Below are 15,929 nucleotides of genomic sequence, written 5' to 3'. Positions count from 1 at the left end.
TAGTGTTTTTTGGGGGTAAGTGGGAGTCCATGCCAATAAGGTTAGAGAAATGGATAAAGGGAAAACTTAACATTGGGGTAATCTCATGCATGAGCTTCTTTTCAGAAGGCTGGGGAAACACTTAGCCCTGTATGAAACGGTTTTGGGTTCCAGTGTGAGATGTGCTAAACAGGGTAATAGGAAGTCCTTGAAGGCTCTTGAGCAGGGGAAGCATGAATTTCAAGGATAGGAATCTGGCAGTGTGTTTGGGTTAATTTATGTTCCTGAGGTCTGTACATTGCTGGGGCGGGGGGTGCAAATTGGCACAGTGATTGAATTCCACAAATATTCAAGCTATATTTGTAGAGACTAAATGAAAGGTGTCGCACTGGTGGGGAGGATTTGCAGTGAGCAAATCCAACCAAATCCCTCTGCCCTGTGCTTACGATCTGGAGAGGAGATGGGCAATACACGAATATACAACTTGATCGACCACATGTTGGGGAAGAAATGTTCAGAAGAAAGCAAAGCAGGGTAGTGAGAAGACCCTGAGTGGGAGAGGTGAGGTTTGGTTGGAGGCACAGATGGAGTGAGGATGAGCCATGGGGACACAGAGGGGGAGAACCTTTTAGGTGGAGGGACATTAAATGGAAGGCCCTGAGATGGAGCATGCATGGCAGGTTCAAACTCTTGCCAGGAGCCCCGGGTGGGACAGAGAAGGGGAGGACAGAAGGAACAGGTGAGAGAGGTCACAGGGTCAGACACACAGGGCTTCAGAGCAGTCTCAAGAACGTTTTACTCTGAGTCATGTGGGAGGTGATCGGAGGCTTCTGAGCAGAGGAGGGACAAGCTCTGACTTAGGTTTTAAGGGGACCCCCTCCGGTGGCAGGTGGAGGATGGACTGTGGGGTCCAGGGCAAAAGCTGGGAGCCCGGGGAGGGTGGCTTGTTCCAGCGTGGGGTGGGTAGAGGTGGGGAGGGGTGCTCAGACTCCCTATCCGTCACTGAGAGATGGCGCTCAGAGGTGATTGAAGAGTGGGCAGTATCTGTCAAAACTGCAACTGCACATAGCCATTCACCTAGCATATTGGCCTCTGGGACTTCATCCTCCAGTTATATTTGCACTTGGGTGAGATGACCCAGATACAGGGATGCTTCTTGCCGTGCAAAGAGGGAACTGAACAGGTTTCATGGAGCCAAGTGTGGGTGGGGGCGTGGAGGTAGTGCTGCAGAAGTGGGGACAGGGCAGCCATCTGGAGAGCAAGCTGTCACGTTAAATATACATGGCAGTGTCTAAAAGATGACCACCGATTCTCTGAATGTCTTCCCAGCAACAGGTGAAGTCTGTGCACCTCCTCTCTGAATCTGGGCTGCCCTGTGACTGCTTTGACCAATACTATGGCAGAAACGATGCTGTGACAGATTCTAGGCCCAGATCTCAAAAGACTAGCAGCTTCTGTGCTCACTTCAGCAGCACATACGCTAAAATAGGAACGATCCAGAGAAGATTAGCATGGCCCTTGCGCAAGGATGACATGCAAATTCGTGAAGTGTTCCATATTAAAAAAAAAAAAAAAAGACTAGCAGCTTCTACTTCCTCTTTCTTGGAATGATCACTTGGAGAGAAGCCAGCTGCCATGAAGGAAATCCAACCGCCCTGGGACTGCCATGCTGTGAGGAAGTCTAGCTAGCTATGGAGCGGTGTCCTCTAGGATGAGACACCATGAGAGGGAGACAGAGACAGAGAGAGAAAGAGCAAGTCCATCAAGGCCGCAGACGTGAGTGAAGAAGCCAGCCATCTTGGAAGGGAACCTCCAACCCCCGCTGTCTCAGCGGACCCCACACAGTTCAGAGAAGAGCAGCCCAGCCCAGCCCTTCCTGAATTCCTGACCCACAAAATCAAGAATAAAACAAAGTGTTGTGTTTAGCTTCTAAATTGAGGGTAATTGATGGTAGTGCAGAAGATAACCGGAATACATACTCCCTATCACCCACCAATCGTATTCCTGAGTCTTTGTCCAGATGAGAGCCTCATGCCAGCCCAGACAAGGACACACCAGTGTGGTGACAGTGTGGTGGCAGAGACTTAGAGACCACCCAGGGGCCCGTTCCTGGAGTAGCAGGGAGGAAAACATGTGGCTGCAAACCAAGGAGTTCTAGTCAGCATCTAGAAGCCACAAGTCAAGCGCAACCCAGACCGATGTTGGACAGAGAATGAGCACTAGAGTGAAAATAAATTAAAATGCACATCCAGGGGCGCCTGGGTGGCTCAGTCGTTAAGCGTCTGCCTTCGGCTCAGGTCATGATCCCAGGGTCCTGGGATCGAGCCCCGCATCGGGCTCCCTGCTCGGCGGGAAGCCTGCTTCTCCCTCTCCCACTCCCCCTGCTTGTGTTCCTGCTCTCGCTGTCTCTCTCTGTGTCAAATAAATAAATAAAATCTTTGAAAAAATAAATAAATAAAATGCATATCCAGAAAGCAACAATACCCATACAAGCATCCCGTGTTCTTCAAGAAGACTGACTCACCAAGGAACACATGGGACCCATCAGAATGGTTCTATGGTGGAGCAGAAAATGAGAAGGGGAAATGGGACAAAGAGAATAGGAGAGAAAAATAGACCAAAGGAGGGGCATGCAGGGGTCAACGATAATCTGCCGTGAACTGAGGACCATTTATTTTTTTATTTTTTATTTTTTATTTTTAGAGAGACACAGAGAGAGATGGAACACAAGCAGGGGGAGCGGGAGAGGGAGAAGCAGGCTTCCCGCTGAGCAGGGAGCCCGATATGGGGCTCGATCCCAGGACTCATGACCTGAGCCAAAGGCAGACACTTAATGACTGAGCCACCCCGGCGCCCCCCATTTTTTTTTAAAGCTCAACCCTGTACATTTGAAGCTTAAGTGATAACAGGTAAACAAAATGAATGTCCATAAATAGAGGGTTGTTGAGTAAAGTACATCACATCCACATGCTGGTGTACTGATTAAGCCATGAAAACAAATATCGAAGTTTCCCATGTAGGAATATGTAAGAATCTGCAAAGCATATTTGCATGAGGGGCAGAAATGATGTAGAAGGGTGTATATAATAGGCTTCCACTTGGGGGGAATAAAACTGTATGTATTTGCATATATGTTTGTTTTGTATTTTTTTTTTAAGATTTATTTATTTATTTGAGAGAGAGAGTGTGTGTGTGAGCAGGGGGAGGGGCAGAGGGAAAGGGAGAGAATCTCAAGGAGACTCCCTGCTGGAGCCCGATGCAGGGCTCGATCTCATGATCCTGAGATCATAACTCAAGCCAAAACCAAGAGTCAGAAGCTCAACCAACTGAGCCACCCAGGCGCCCCTGCATATACATTTATAAATAAGTGGTATCTCTGTGGAAGAATATCCCAGAAACGAATCCAAGTGGATGCTTCTGGGGAAAAGAGCCAGGTGTTAGGGGACAGGAATGGTTGGGAGAACTTCAAAGGGGCAGGCACCCAGTCTGTCAGTGCTCACTTTTGGAATCCAGTCACCATGATGTGATGGAATCCAGGTCCCATGGAGAGGCCCATGTGGAAAGGAACTGAGTCCCTCTCCTCTCTCCTGCCCTCTGCCCCAAGCCAACCACCAGCACCAACTTGCCAGCAACGTACATGAGCTCTTTGGGCAGCAGGTTCTCCAGCCCCAGTCAGACCTTCATATGAGTGCAGCCCCAGCTGACATCTGAAGGCAACCTCCTGAGGACCAGAACTGCCCAGCTAAACCACTCCCAAATTCCTGACCCTCAGACACTATGAGATACAATAAATGTCGCTGTTTTAAAGCATCATGCTGCGGTGTTGTTACACAGGATAGATAGCTAATACAGAAGGGCCCCTGCAGCCCTTCCCAATAAGAGTCTCCCTCCCCACCCCAAAGAAACCACTATCCTGATTATTTATTATTCCCATGAATCTTCTAACTTTACTACATACATAGAAATCCTTACACAATATATAGGACTGTGTTTCATTCTGAGAAGTATAGAATGCCCATGATATAATATATACATTTGTCTTTATAATATGTATCCTATCTTCCTTGCTTTTTCCTTCCACAATATGCTTTGAAGATCCATCTGTGTTGGGCGCCTGGGTGGCTCAGTTGGTTAAGCGACTGCCTTCGGCTCAGGTCATGATCCTGGAGTCCCTGGATCGAGTCCCTGGATCGAGCCCTGCATCGGGCTTCCTGCTCGGCAGGGAGTCTGCTTCTCCCTTTGACCCTCCCCTCTCTCATGTGCTCTCTCTCATTCTCTCTCTCTCAAATAAATAAATAAAATCTTTAAAAAAAAAAAAGATCCATCTGTGTTGAGGCAGGCAGCTGAAGTTTTTTCACTAATATAATATTCCATTATATTAATAGACAATACTACCATTTAGTAGGCAGATGTGGTGTGCAAGGGCTTGGCACACAGGGTGAATTTCATCCGCACATTTATAATAGTACCTGGACATCATGTATATCTACTCCATGTTAGCCATGCCATGACCTCCATCTATACTTGGACTTTTTATTTTGAAACAATTTCAGACTTACAGAAAGGTTGCAAACATAGTACAAAGAATTCCTGCATACCTTCACACAGATTCCGCAAATGTTCACATTTTACTACCCTTGCTTTATCATTCTATCTCTGCTTACATTTCTGTCTGTCTAAGAGTAAACTGAAGACAGGATGCCTCTTTATCTCTAAATTATTCCATGTATAGTTTCTAAACACAAGAACATTCTATAATAAAACCACCGGACAGATACAAAAGTCAGGACATTAACATTGTTGAAATACTATTGTCTACATTATAGACATAGTCAAATGTTGCCAATTGTTGCACTAATATCCTTCACCGCAAACAAACAAAAAACATTTTTTTCTGATCCAGTATCCAATCCAGGATACATGTTGCATTTAGTTTTCATGTCTCTTTAGCTTCCTTTTATCTGGAATAGTTTCTCAGTTTTTTTGTTTTGTTTTGTTTTGTTTTGTTTTTGCGTGTGTGTGTGTGTTTTACTTTTATGAACTTGACATTTTTTCATGTGCATAGACGGGTTGTTTTGTAATCGGTCCCCCTAGTTGGGTGTTTCTGTTATTTCCTTATGACTAGGTTCAGATCAGGCACTCTGGGCTACAAAACCACCACAGTGATGCTGTGTACTTTGCAGTGTGTCCCTATCAGGGGACATATGATGTCGATTTGCCCCCTTGCTAGAGATGTTCGCCTTGATCGCTTGGTTAAGGTGCTGTCTGCCAGTTTTCTCCACTGTAGAGGCACTGTTTTTCTCTTTGTAATTAATAAATATCTGTGGGGGAGATACAATGAGACTATGCAAGTATTCTGCTTTTCTTCATACTTCCTACCCACATACTTCCTAGCAGGATGATATATTTTGCATTAAATGTAATTATTATTTGACCAAGAATACATGAGTATGGACCAATAATTCAACAATATAAAAGAATGTAAGGCAAGTCTCCCTCCTACTCTCTCCCCAGCCACTCAGGTCCTTTCCCTGTGCCATCCCTATTCTTGCTGTTTCCTGTGTCCTTCCAGATTTTTCCACGCACAGGCAGGCTGATACACACGTGGATCCTGTATCCTCTTTTAGAGTTTTATGCACACGGAAGGTAGGTGAATATATGCATTGCTCTGCATCTTGCTTTATTTCACTTCACATTTTGGAGGCCATTTTCTTTTGCTCATAAAGAGAGATCTCTTGCTGATTTTAGAAACTTATGCCCCCTGAGATGCGATCCCTTCATGTTCACAAATAAGGAAACTGAGGCCCAGAGTGAGGAAGGGCCAGGTGCCCAAAGTTAGAAGGCAAACAGACTTGGAAGCCAGTCCAGGACCCCTGGATAAGGGAGTTGACAGGTCTCACCACTGGGGAACCAGGACTTCCAGGGGCTTGCCCCAGCAAGATGCCAGACCCAAACTCGTGTCACGGTTCCCAGCCTGGCTTCTCCCCACTGCCTCCCCAACCCCCGGGGTCCCCTTCTTAGCTCTTGTTAGGGACTTCCCTCCAGCTCCCTGCTGGGCCAGGTCTTGGGAGCCCCATTGATCCTCTGACAGCCCAAGACAGATCGTTGGGGAGTGTGTATTCAGGTGCAGGCCAAGCACATGGAGGCCAGATGAGAACAGGGTTGGGGGGGTCAGGGGCCCACTTGGGTGGAGGATAGAGGACTGAGGAAGGGGAAGATAGAGGATCCCACAGACACCTGCCTCCTCTTCCCCTCCCCCACCATTCCCACCCTCCTTGGAACTTCGGCTCTCCCCTCCTCATGTGGGGTGGGGCTCACCCATGTCTTCTCCTTTCCCTTGGCCTGGGAGGCCTACGGTGTAGCAGAGAGAAATTAAGATATCGAATGCACCCTGCTTGGTTTGATGGCAGCCCAGGCCCTCCTGTGAGAGTCAGGCAGATGGTATCTCTTCTTGAGCCTCAGTTTCCTTGGGGTGATGAGGAGGAAACAGCCTTCACATGGGTCTAGCAGGCAGGCGGCAGGGCCAGTCTCCATGGCCCTTCATTGGCCTCTTAACACTCCTATTGCTCGGTCCCTCTTTGGTTATGGAAGCCCCTACCTGTCTTCCCTGACTCTCCCCACCCCAGAAGGAACATGGCACTTGGGGTCAGCCTTGTTGACCCAATGGGGCTTCTGGAATGAGACGCCTGGAGCTGTGGCATCCTGCATTGGAAGAGCCCTGTCACAGCCACGGGCTGGTCTCTGCCCTGTCCCTCCGATGATGATGGGTGCTCACTCCCTAGCGAGGTGGCCCCAGAGATCTGCCTGTTCCTTCTCCTTTCTCTTTTGCAGAAATCTGCCCCCCTGTGGCTTCTTCAGGACAGTGTGGTCCCCAGAGTGGGGAGTCGGCCTAGATGCCCTGTGACCCCCGAACAGCTTTTAGATGGCATGTGCATCTCAAGGGGGGGGGGTTCCCAAGCATTGTGTGGTGTGCAAGGGGGTGGGGGGCTATGGGCACATGGGGGCTCGGAGAGAGGGGAGGGAGGGTAGAGGAGGAGGGCTCAGTGAGGGAAGAGGACATTCAGAGGAGATGTGACAGAGAGAGGAACAAGGTTCAGGGAAATAGACAGGGACTTGGTGAGGGTGACAGTGTCTCAGAGGGAGGCTGGGGGCACAGAGAGGGAGTTGGCCGAGCAGAGGGAGGGTGGGGCTCAGATGGAGGGCTGCAGACTCAGCGAGGGGAATGGGCCTGGGTGGGGGTGATAAAGGCTCAGATAGCAGGATGGGGCACAGAGAGAGGGATGAATGCACACAGTCCATGGTAGCTCAGGGAGGAGGAGGAGGCTGTTTTCGTGCAGGGTCATCCAGAACAGAGCTCCGGGGAGCAGCCCCGGCAGCAGCTCCTTTCTGGCAGACAGACCCTGAGCTGATGGTCTCTAAGGAGCTGCTGGGCGCAGTTTCCTGGAACTCACAGCCATGGCCAGCGTGTCAGCACCCTGCGGTGCACTAGCCTTCCAGAGGGTGCCATTCAGGGAGCCGAGGTAGATTGCTGGAAGGGCTGCCCCGGCCTCATGCTGGGCTAGGGAAGGTGTCGGTTTGCCTTCCCTGCAAATGAGGAGATTATTGGAGGGCAATATGGACTGGAGGCAGGGGGCTGGCATCAATTATCCAAACACCAGGGGTGCAGGTTCTGGGGAGGGGACAGGGTCTGTAGCCTTCACATATCCTGGGACATGGCATTGGAGCTCCTTAGAGGGAATGGCTAACTGCCCGTTGCAGAGACAAGGGAATAGGCCAGAGGGATAGTTTGTTACTCAAGGTCACACAATACAACACAGACTCTTGTTGCGTATGTCTGTGCCAGACCGGGTCCACAGCACGTTACTGAATCCTCACTACCGACCCCACGTGACTACTCTTATTAACCCCATTTTACAGATGAGGAGATGGAAGCACAGAGCAGTGATACAACTAGGAAGCCCCGCTAGCTGGGATTTGAACCCGGTCATCCTGACTGATTCTAGTAGGGGCAGTAGGGCTGGGAAGCTTTCAGACCTGGGCTTCCCCAGGCCATGGGGGCTGACAGTGCCTTTCTCCCCCTCATTCCCCTCTCTGCAGGGATGCCGGGTATGTTTGGAGCCCCCGGCAGGGTTGGGAGGTGAGACTTAAGTATAAATAAATAAACAGGGAGCAGATGGTGGGGTGGGGGGTACAGAGAGGGGCAGGGCCAGGGCCTCCCACTTCTCCCTGGGAAAACATTACTGGGCTGGAGCAAATGGATTCCAGACTCAGGGCCTAGAAGCCCCCTCCCCAGGCCTGCTGTCCTGTCTGCTGGTCTGGGACCTGGCACAGCACTTGGAGGAAATGGTAGGCTGGGGTCCTGAGTCCTAGATTCTGTCCATCTATCATTTCCCCCCTCTCTTTTCCTGTGTGGCCTTGAGCAAGTCATTTTACCTCTGTGTCCCCATTTCTGCACCTGTCAAATGAGTGGAAGGAGAATGAGTGGGAGGAGGTGGTCAAATTTGGGGTCAAAGGCCACCTCCCCAAGGAAGTCCTCCTTGATTGCTCCATGCAGATTTTGTTAGAGCAACAGCCTAGAGTATCAGAAAGAATATGGGTATTTGTGTCTTTCATCTCACAGCAACCCATTCAACAGATCTGCTCAGCATCTGCTATGTGCTAGGCACTATGCCACCTTCAAGGCTGACATGGTGCCCAGAACATAGCTTTTCTCTGTGGCTATAGCAGCTGGCCCACAGTAGCTACTCAGCACTTGTTAGATGAATACATGAATGAGTGGGTGGATGAAAGAGGAGACAAGGAGTTACCGTGTGTCCCAAATGTGGAAGCTGCATCATTGTGGTAAGGGTGGGGGTGGACAGAAGATGATATGGGTCTTAAATAACAGATCCGTGGTGAGAAAGTCATTCTTTTTTTTTTTTTTTTTTTTTGAGAGAGAGAATGAGAGCGAGCACAAGAGGGAAGAGGGCAGAGGGAGAAGCAGACCCCCTGCTGAGCAGGGAGCCCGATGCGGGACTCGATCCCGGGACCCCAGGACCATGACCTGAGCCGAAAGCAGCCGCTCAACCAACTGAGCCACCCAGACGCCCGAGAAAGTCATTCTTTCTTCAGCATCTGCCAGGCCTTCCCAGAGGCCAGGGAGCATCTCCACGGATGCCAAGAACCCCTTTCTAACACCTGTGGATCTCTCTGTCTCGCTGTCTCTTTCTTTTTATAATCTGGAGAAAGCTAGTCTGGGGTCAGGAGCTTCTGCAGGCAAGGGTACCAGCTAGAATTTGAGAATATTGTTTCGTTTGCATTTTATTCATTTTGCTCAGTTACTTTTCATTTGTGGGAAGGGATTCTGATTTTTCATTTTTGTTTGGATATTGCTGGGAGGGGTGGTGCTTAACTGGTCCTGGAGAAATTCTGAAGTGTTGGACACTTTCTGATAAAGCGATGGTCTGGGGCCAGGGTTGCATTGGGGGCCTATGGCACTCATAGTGGTGGTGGAAATGTTCCGTGTCTGTTTTGAGGTGGTGGCTACATGGGTGTGTGTATATTTGTCAAGATGCACTGCACTGTATGCTTTAAATGAATGCATTTTATTGTATGTACATTATACCTCAATAAAGCTGATTTAAGAACACATATAACTTCCCCAGGCTGACTGGAGATATTATGTACATAAGATATATGTACTTAGGATACTAAGTGCAGATGCTCTGTGGGTGTGGCCAAAGTCATGAAGATTGTTTAACACACAGTAAAGCTGGGGAAACATGGAGTCAATGAATAAATGGATAGATAGGAGACAGAATGAATGAGTGAATGAATGAATGAGTAAATGAGCAAGTGAATGATTATCTATCCCATGTTTGGCAATGAGTCCATTCTACACAGTCCCCATATATCAGGCAGTCATGATCAGGGGCTGTCCTATCTCAACTTGCATAGCTCCTGTGATGGGACACTCACTACTTTATGACATTGTCCTTTCTATTGCCTGAACACTAGGACTGTGAGAAAGACCTTTTCTCATATTAAGTTCATTTTCCTGGTAGTCCCTGCCCTTTGCACTCCACAGACACATCTACTCCCCTATCTGGGGACAGGCAAATGCCACCAGCCTGCTCTACTCTGAGTTCTTTGTCTCAGATGCCGAGCTACTGTGCCCACCAGATTCTGCTTGCACAGGGCTTACATCATAGTAGGGCAGCAGGAAAAAGAACAAGTACACAGGCAAATAAACAAAATAATTGCAAGCTGCAAAGGAAAAAACAGGGTGAGTATATTGGGGAGAGTATGGGAGGAAGAGGAAACAGGGAAAGCCTCTCTAAGGAGTTGACATTTGAGCTGAGTCCTGAAGGATGTGAAGGAGCCAGAAGAACCAGAGGAAGGGCATTCCAGGCTGCAGCAAGAGCAATTGCAAAGGCCCTGAGGTCAGAAAGCCATTGGGAACAAAGGCAGTCATCCTGGCTGGAGTGGGATGAACTGAACATGGGCAGGTCATTCAGGACATTGATGGTGAGGAGTCTGGAATTGTTTTTATTTATTTTTTATTTATTTTATTTTTTTAAGATTTTATTTATTTGACATAGAGAGACACAGCGAGAGAGGGAACATAAGCAGGGGGTAGTGGGAGAGGGAGAAGCAGGCTCCCGGCTGAGCAGGGAGCCCGATGCAGGGCTCGATCCCAGGACCCTGAGATCATGACCTGAGCCGAAGGCAGACGCTCAACGACTGAGCCACCCAGGTGCCCCTCTCATTCTCTTTCACTTCTGACTCCTGCAGGAAGAGAGCCCTGGGTTGGTGGGGATGGGCCTTTCAGACGCTTGCTACAAAGAGAGAGCAGCCTCAGCTAGATCTGGAGAAGTTGGTAAGGGTGTTGTGTTTACATTGTTCATACTGACAGCCACGTTTCTTTATGTCACATGCTACTGATTTTCCATTGAGTCTGGCTGTCTCAAGTTTCCTTTAAAAAAAAATTTTTTTTTAAAAGTAAAACAAAAGCAAATAGATTTAATGATTCAAAAACAATGGTTCCTGAAGGTGGGATGAAGCCCGCCTGTCCCAAGCGGCCCATATTGTGAAGGAGGCTCTTGATGGGTTTTGACAGATGTTTTTCTAGCCTCACCTCCTCACCTCCTCACTGTGTTCTTGGGGAACCAGAGGACCTACTGTGTGTTCTGTGCTTGGCCAAGTCCACCAGGGCACCAGCAGAAGAGGGGAATTCACCCTGGGGACTCTGCCCACATTCTGGTCTGCAGCGAAGGTTCTGGAAACAGCCGGTGGACCCCCAAATTTAGGGGTTACCGAAGTCCTTCCTCTCTCATCCCTCAGATCCAGTTCCATCCACTGGAAAATTCTGGGACTCCATCTTCCTATTACATCTGGATTCTGACCCCTTCTCTGCACCCTGGTCCAGTCCACTAACCACCACCTGAGCCCTGGTGACAGCAGCAGATTCCCCCTCCAAACCCTTCTCATCTCTGCTCAGCTCAGCTGCCAGAGCCAGCCCAGGTCTCCCCTCTGCTCAAAGCCTCAAATGGCTACCAGATCACTTGGAGGGAAAAACCAAAGTCTTCACCACCTATGACACTCTTCCCAAGCCGACGGTGCCCGTCTCTCCCACCTCCTCACCTGTCCAGCCCCAGCCTTTGTTCTAGCCAGGCTGCCTCCCGCCACAGTGACCTTCTTGCTATTTCTTGGACACTCCAAGCAGGTTCCCACCTCAGGGCCTTTGCATGTGCTGTTCCTTCTGCTTGGAACCTGCTTCCCTCTGACGTCTGCAGGGCTTCTTTCCTCTCTGTTCAAGTCAATGCCCCCACCTCAGAGAGGCCAGCCACCTTACCAGAGTCAATATTTTCCATCTCATTCTTTCTCCTTCCCCTGCTCTTCTCTCATAGCACGTATCACTGCTAGATACTGCATTTTACACTTTATACATGTCTCGTGTGTGTTTCTTGCCCATCTCCCTTGAATGGACCTCAAGAGGACAGGGATTTTTATCTGTTTTGTTCTCTGATGACCCCAGCGCCTGGAACAGTGGCTGGTGCATGTGTCCAACACTAATTTGAGGGTGCAAGTCCAAGGAGGTGTGTGAAGGGGGTTGGGGCGCAGTGAGCCCCAGCCCTGCCTAGCTCTCTCTGTGGCCACTTGGTTCCCTCTCCGGGCATGGTTTCTTTCTCTTTCTGCCATCACCCCCCTAACCCCTCAAGGGCGGGACAGGACAGTGAAACTTGCCTCTTGGGAAAGGTTTCCAGCAGTAGCAGACCCTCCTCCTACTGCTCCCTCCCCTACAAGCCTGTGGGCAGATGTACCTCCCATGGAAAATCCTCAAAAGACAGAGGGTCTTAGGGGCAGAACATGCTGGATGTCCCTGGTCACCCTGCTCCCAGCCCCTATGTCCTCATCTGGAAGGAGGTAAGTGATGAGAATAGATGGCCCTTGAGGGTCTATTGTACAGACAAGAAAACTGAGGCTCAGGGTAGTGAATGTCTCCAGGGGCCACAGTTCCCTCCTCTGTAAAAGGAAGATAATACCTCCTCCCTCCTAAGGTCCTTAGAGGATTAAATGAATTAAATAAAGCCTTTAAGCACTTAGTGGTGTCTGGCACACAGTAGGTGCTCAAGAAATGCTTGTGGCTACTGCTGTTGTCCTGAGAGGTGAACCTATCCACAGCCAGTAGGTGGCAAAGTCAAGGTTCAAACCCAGGTCTGTGGGAATCTAAAGCGACTCCCTCTCACCACCGCGAAACAATGACAATAATGGTAATTGCAGCAAGGACACCACCACCATTAATAGCCTTTTCCACCCCATACGGTCGCTCCAGGGGTTAGAGCAGAAGACTACCAGGTGGTGGCACCTGCCCTGCAGCCAGGACCACGGGCGGCGAGTCCTCCTGCGGCCCGCCCCCCCCCCCCCCCCCCCCCCCCCCCCGGCTCCCTCCGTAAGGACAGGTTGGAGGCCAGCACGACCTCCCGCTGGGGGCGCCCCCAACCCCGCCGCCGTGGGGGGGGGGCAAGTGGGGCCCCTGGGAGGCCCCGGGGAGCCCCCCGGGGGGGGGGCAGGCGAGCGCGGACCTCGGGCTCTGGAAGGAGCCGCTCGGCCTGGAAGACATTACACGGCTGTCGGCCGGGGGGCGTCGCTCGGAGTTCCGGAGGGTGTCCCGGCGGCGGACGCGCCGGGCGAGGGGACGGCCCCTCCACAAAGCGCGCTTTGTTCTGCGCGCCCCCCCGGGAGCTGGAACCAATGGATTGGCGGCAGCTGAGGTCATCCGTCAGGCAGCGCCGGGGGTCAGGCCCGGGGAAGGGGCCGCGAGGGAGGGCCGGGCGGATGGCAGGCGGGGGTCCGTGTGTGCGGGCGGGCGGTTAACGGCTCTGGGGGCGGCCTCGGCCTCAGTTTACCCATCCGTCCCACAGGGAAGATAATGTCTGCCCTGCCCACCTGCCGGGACTAGCGTGTCAAGTGTGGAAGCCATGATTCTGATGATGGTCTTTCCGTGATGAGCTCTCCCTACCTTCCTGCTCCGTGGGAATGCCCGAGTCAGATCCGGCCCGCTCGGGCAGAGCCGGCAGGGAAGCAAATGGGGCTGTAAACACGTATGTGTACCGGAGGCAGGGATGAAGGCCTTGCAGCCTCTTCTGGCCCAGGGGAGTCAGGGCCTCTGCCTGCTTCCCCACTTTGACCCTGGATGCCAGACTGAGCCTGCCTTTGCCCGGAGCTGACAGGTGGAGCTGCCTAGACCCTTAGAGTCCATCCCCCCTTCCCCCCAGTGTTTTTCTGACTGGAGGCAGATCAGGCCTGAACACTTTCCTCGAGCCCCACAAAACTACATCCCATTTATTCATTCATTCACACCCCCATCTGTGTGTGCCTCAGTGTTCCCATCCATACAATCAGATAATTAGGCTTCTAAACATTCGATACAGGGTCCCCTGGGGGATGAGGCCATCAAGTCCAAGGAGCCCCAGAAATGGCTCAACATATTTGTGTGTGTGTGTTCTGGAGAAAGGGCTTGTGGCTTTCTTTGGATTCTCAACCATGTTCATGACCCCCAAAAAGGTTAAGAAGCGCTGGCTGGAGTGCAGGGAAGGAAAGCAGCCCCTCCAAACTCTGCTGGAGGAAAAGGCACTTGGAACAGCCACCCTGCAGAGCAATATGCTCGTACCTTAGAAGTCAGAAACTGAGCTATGGATCAGCCAGGCAGTCCCTCCCCCAGGGATACAGTTGAGAGAGCACGGAGAGTGACATCAAAGGTTGTTCAGAACAGCAAAACGGGAAAGCTCAACTGTCCATTAACAGGAGAATGACTAGGAAATGGTGGTATTCAGACCTTGGAATGCCACATAGTAATTAAAAGAATGAGCTAGACCTACATGGAACTTATTCATCCAACTAATATTTATTGAACACTTACTGTGTTTTGAGCGGTGGGCCTACAGTGATAAGACAGATCAGGTCTTGCCTGGAGAATGTTTTCTAGCCAGTGAGACAGACAGAAACAGACACAGAAGATAATTTCAGAGAGTGTGATAAATGCCACAAAGAAAATAAAGCCGAGCAAGGTGACAGAATGATAGGGGAGGGAGATCATTTTAGACAGAATGGTCAGGGGAGGCCCCTTTGAGGAAGTGACCAGAACAAGGGAGACTCTGGGAGAAGAGCAAAGATGATTAATGGGGTGAATGGCAAATAATGGCTAGTAATGGGGTGAATGGCACAGTGCTGGGGGGAGAAATGCAATCTGCAAAATAAGGTAAAAAAGAAAAGCATGCTTTACTTATACTTTACACACTACATTACTACAAAGTTAGAACAAGGTCTGGAAGGGTATATGCCAAAGTCATGAAGGCAACTGTCCCAAAAGTGGGGAGGGCAAAGGGACCACCAGGACTAGGACTCACAGTGGGTTTCAGCTTGCCTCTCCTATTTTAAATTATTTAGCATTTTAATATCTTTATGTTTAAAAAGTGAATTACGCACATCTAACTTGTGAAATTAAAAACCATTTTAAATCTTCCGTGGTGACTGGGGGTGGGTTCCAGGGCAGCGAGGGGCCTAAGGGGTCCCTACACACTTTCACTGGACCCAAGTTCCTGGGGGGCAGTGGTTTTGTCTGGGGAGGGGACACACAGACTGTGTGAGGCATGTGGCTCAGCCTGAAGTATCGGGAAGCTTCTTGCAGGAGGTACCACCTTTGCTGAGCTTGAGACCATCTGGCTCAGTACCCCCCAGTGTAGACTAGAGAGGCCATGATGTGTGTATGACCATAGAGCAGGAGTGGACAGGGTAAATAGAACCTGAAACTCCCAGCCAGGTCTCCGCAAGCCTGAAGCCCCTGGCTCCTCTGGGCACCTGATCCATCTCCCTCGCAGTCAGGCCCCTCCCTCCACAGAACTTGCCCTGCAGGCTAGAGGCCCCGCCCTGCTCTGGCAGGCCAGGAAGCAGCGCCACCTGCTGGCGCAAAGAGAAAAATGCAGCTCTCAGCTTCCACGGAGAGCAACCAGCCAATTTCAAAACCCTTTTCCTCTTCTGTGGGAAGAAATCAAAGAGGGAGACAAACCACGAGAGACTCTGAACTCTAGAAAACAAACAGGGTTGCTAGAGGGGCGGTGGGTGGGAGGATGGGGTAACTGGGTGATGGGCATTAACAAGGGCACTCGATGTGATGAGCACTGGGTGTTGTGTGCAACTGATGAATCACTGAACTCTGCATCTGAAACTAACTAACGATGTACTCTATGTTGGCTAATGGAATTTAAATTAAAAAAATAATAATTAAAAAAAAAAAAAGAATGACCAATCCCTCCCACTTCAAATGTATTCTGCACCGCCCTCCCAGTGTCTAGACACAGGGCCCCTAGTGCTGCCTGCTTGGGTCTTACCTGCAAGAAGGAAAAGCTTTTTCAGGAAGGGGCAACCATTCTGGTATCCTAGACCAGTGGGTCAGGAGGAGGTGATTACTC

At 50.3% G+C, this 15,929-nt stretch overlaps 1 non-coding gene across 1 annotated transcript; it reads left to right on the top strand.

The window, feature by feature from the left end:
• The first annotated feature begins 1,435 nt into the window (after nucleotides 1-1,435).
• LOC115937918 (U6 spliceosomal RNA) lies at nucleotides 1,436-1,542 on the top strand. The gene has a single exon (XR_004073121.1). It is a non-coding gene; the product is annotated as a U6 spliceosomal RNA (small nuclear RNA).
• Nucleotides 1,543-15,929: the final 14,387 nt, after the last annotated feature.

This window comes from Leptonychotes weddellii, chromosome 10 (genome assembly GCF_054177405.1).
Source record: "Leptonychotes weddellii isolate Sample4059 chromosome 10, ASM5417740v2, whole genome shotgun sequence".
Classification (NCBI taxonomy): Eukaryota; Metazoa; Chordata; class Mammalia; order Carnivora; family Phocidae; genus Leptonychotes; species Leptonychotes weddellii.
Note: the sequence above shows the minus strand (reverse complement) of the source record. Positions and strands in the feature narration are given on the sequence as shown.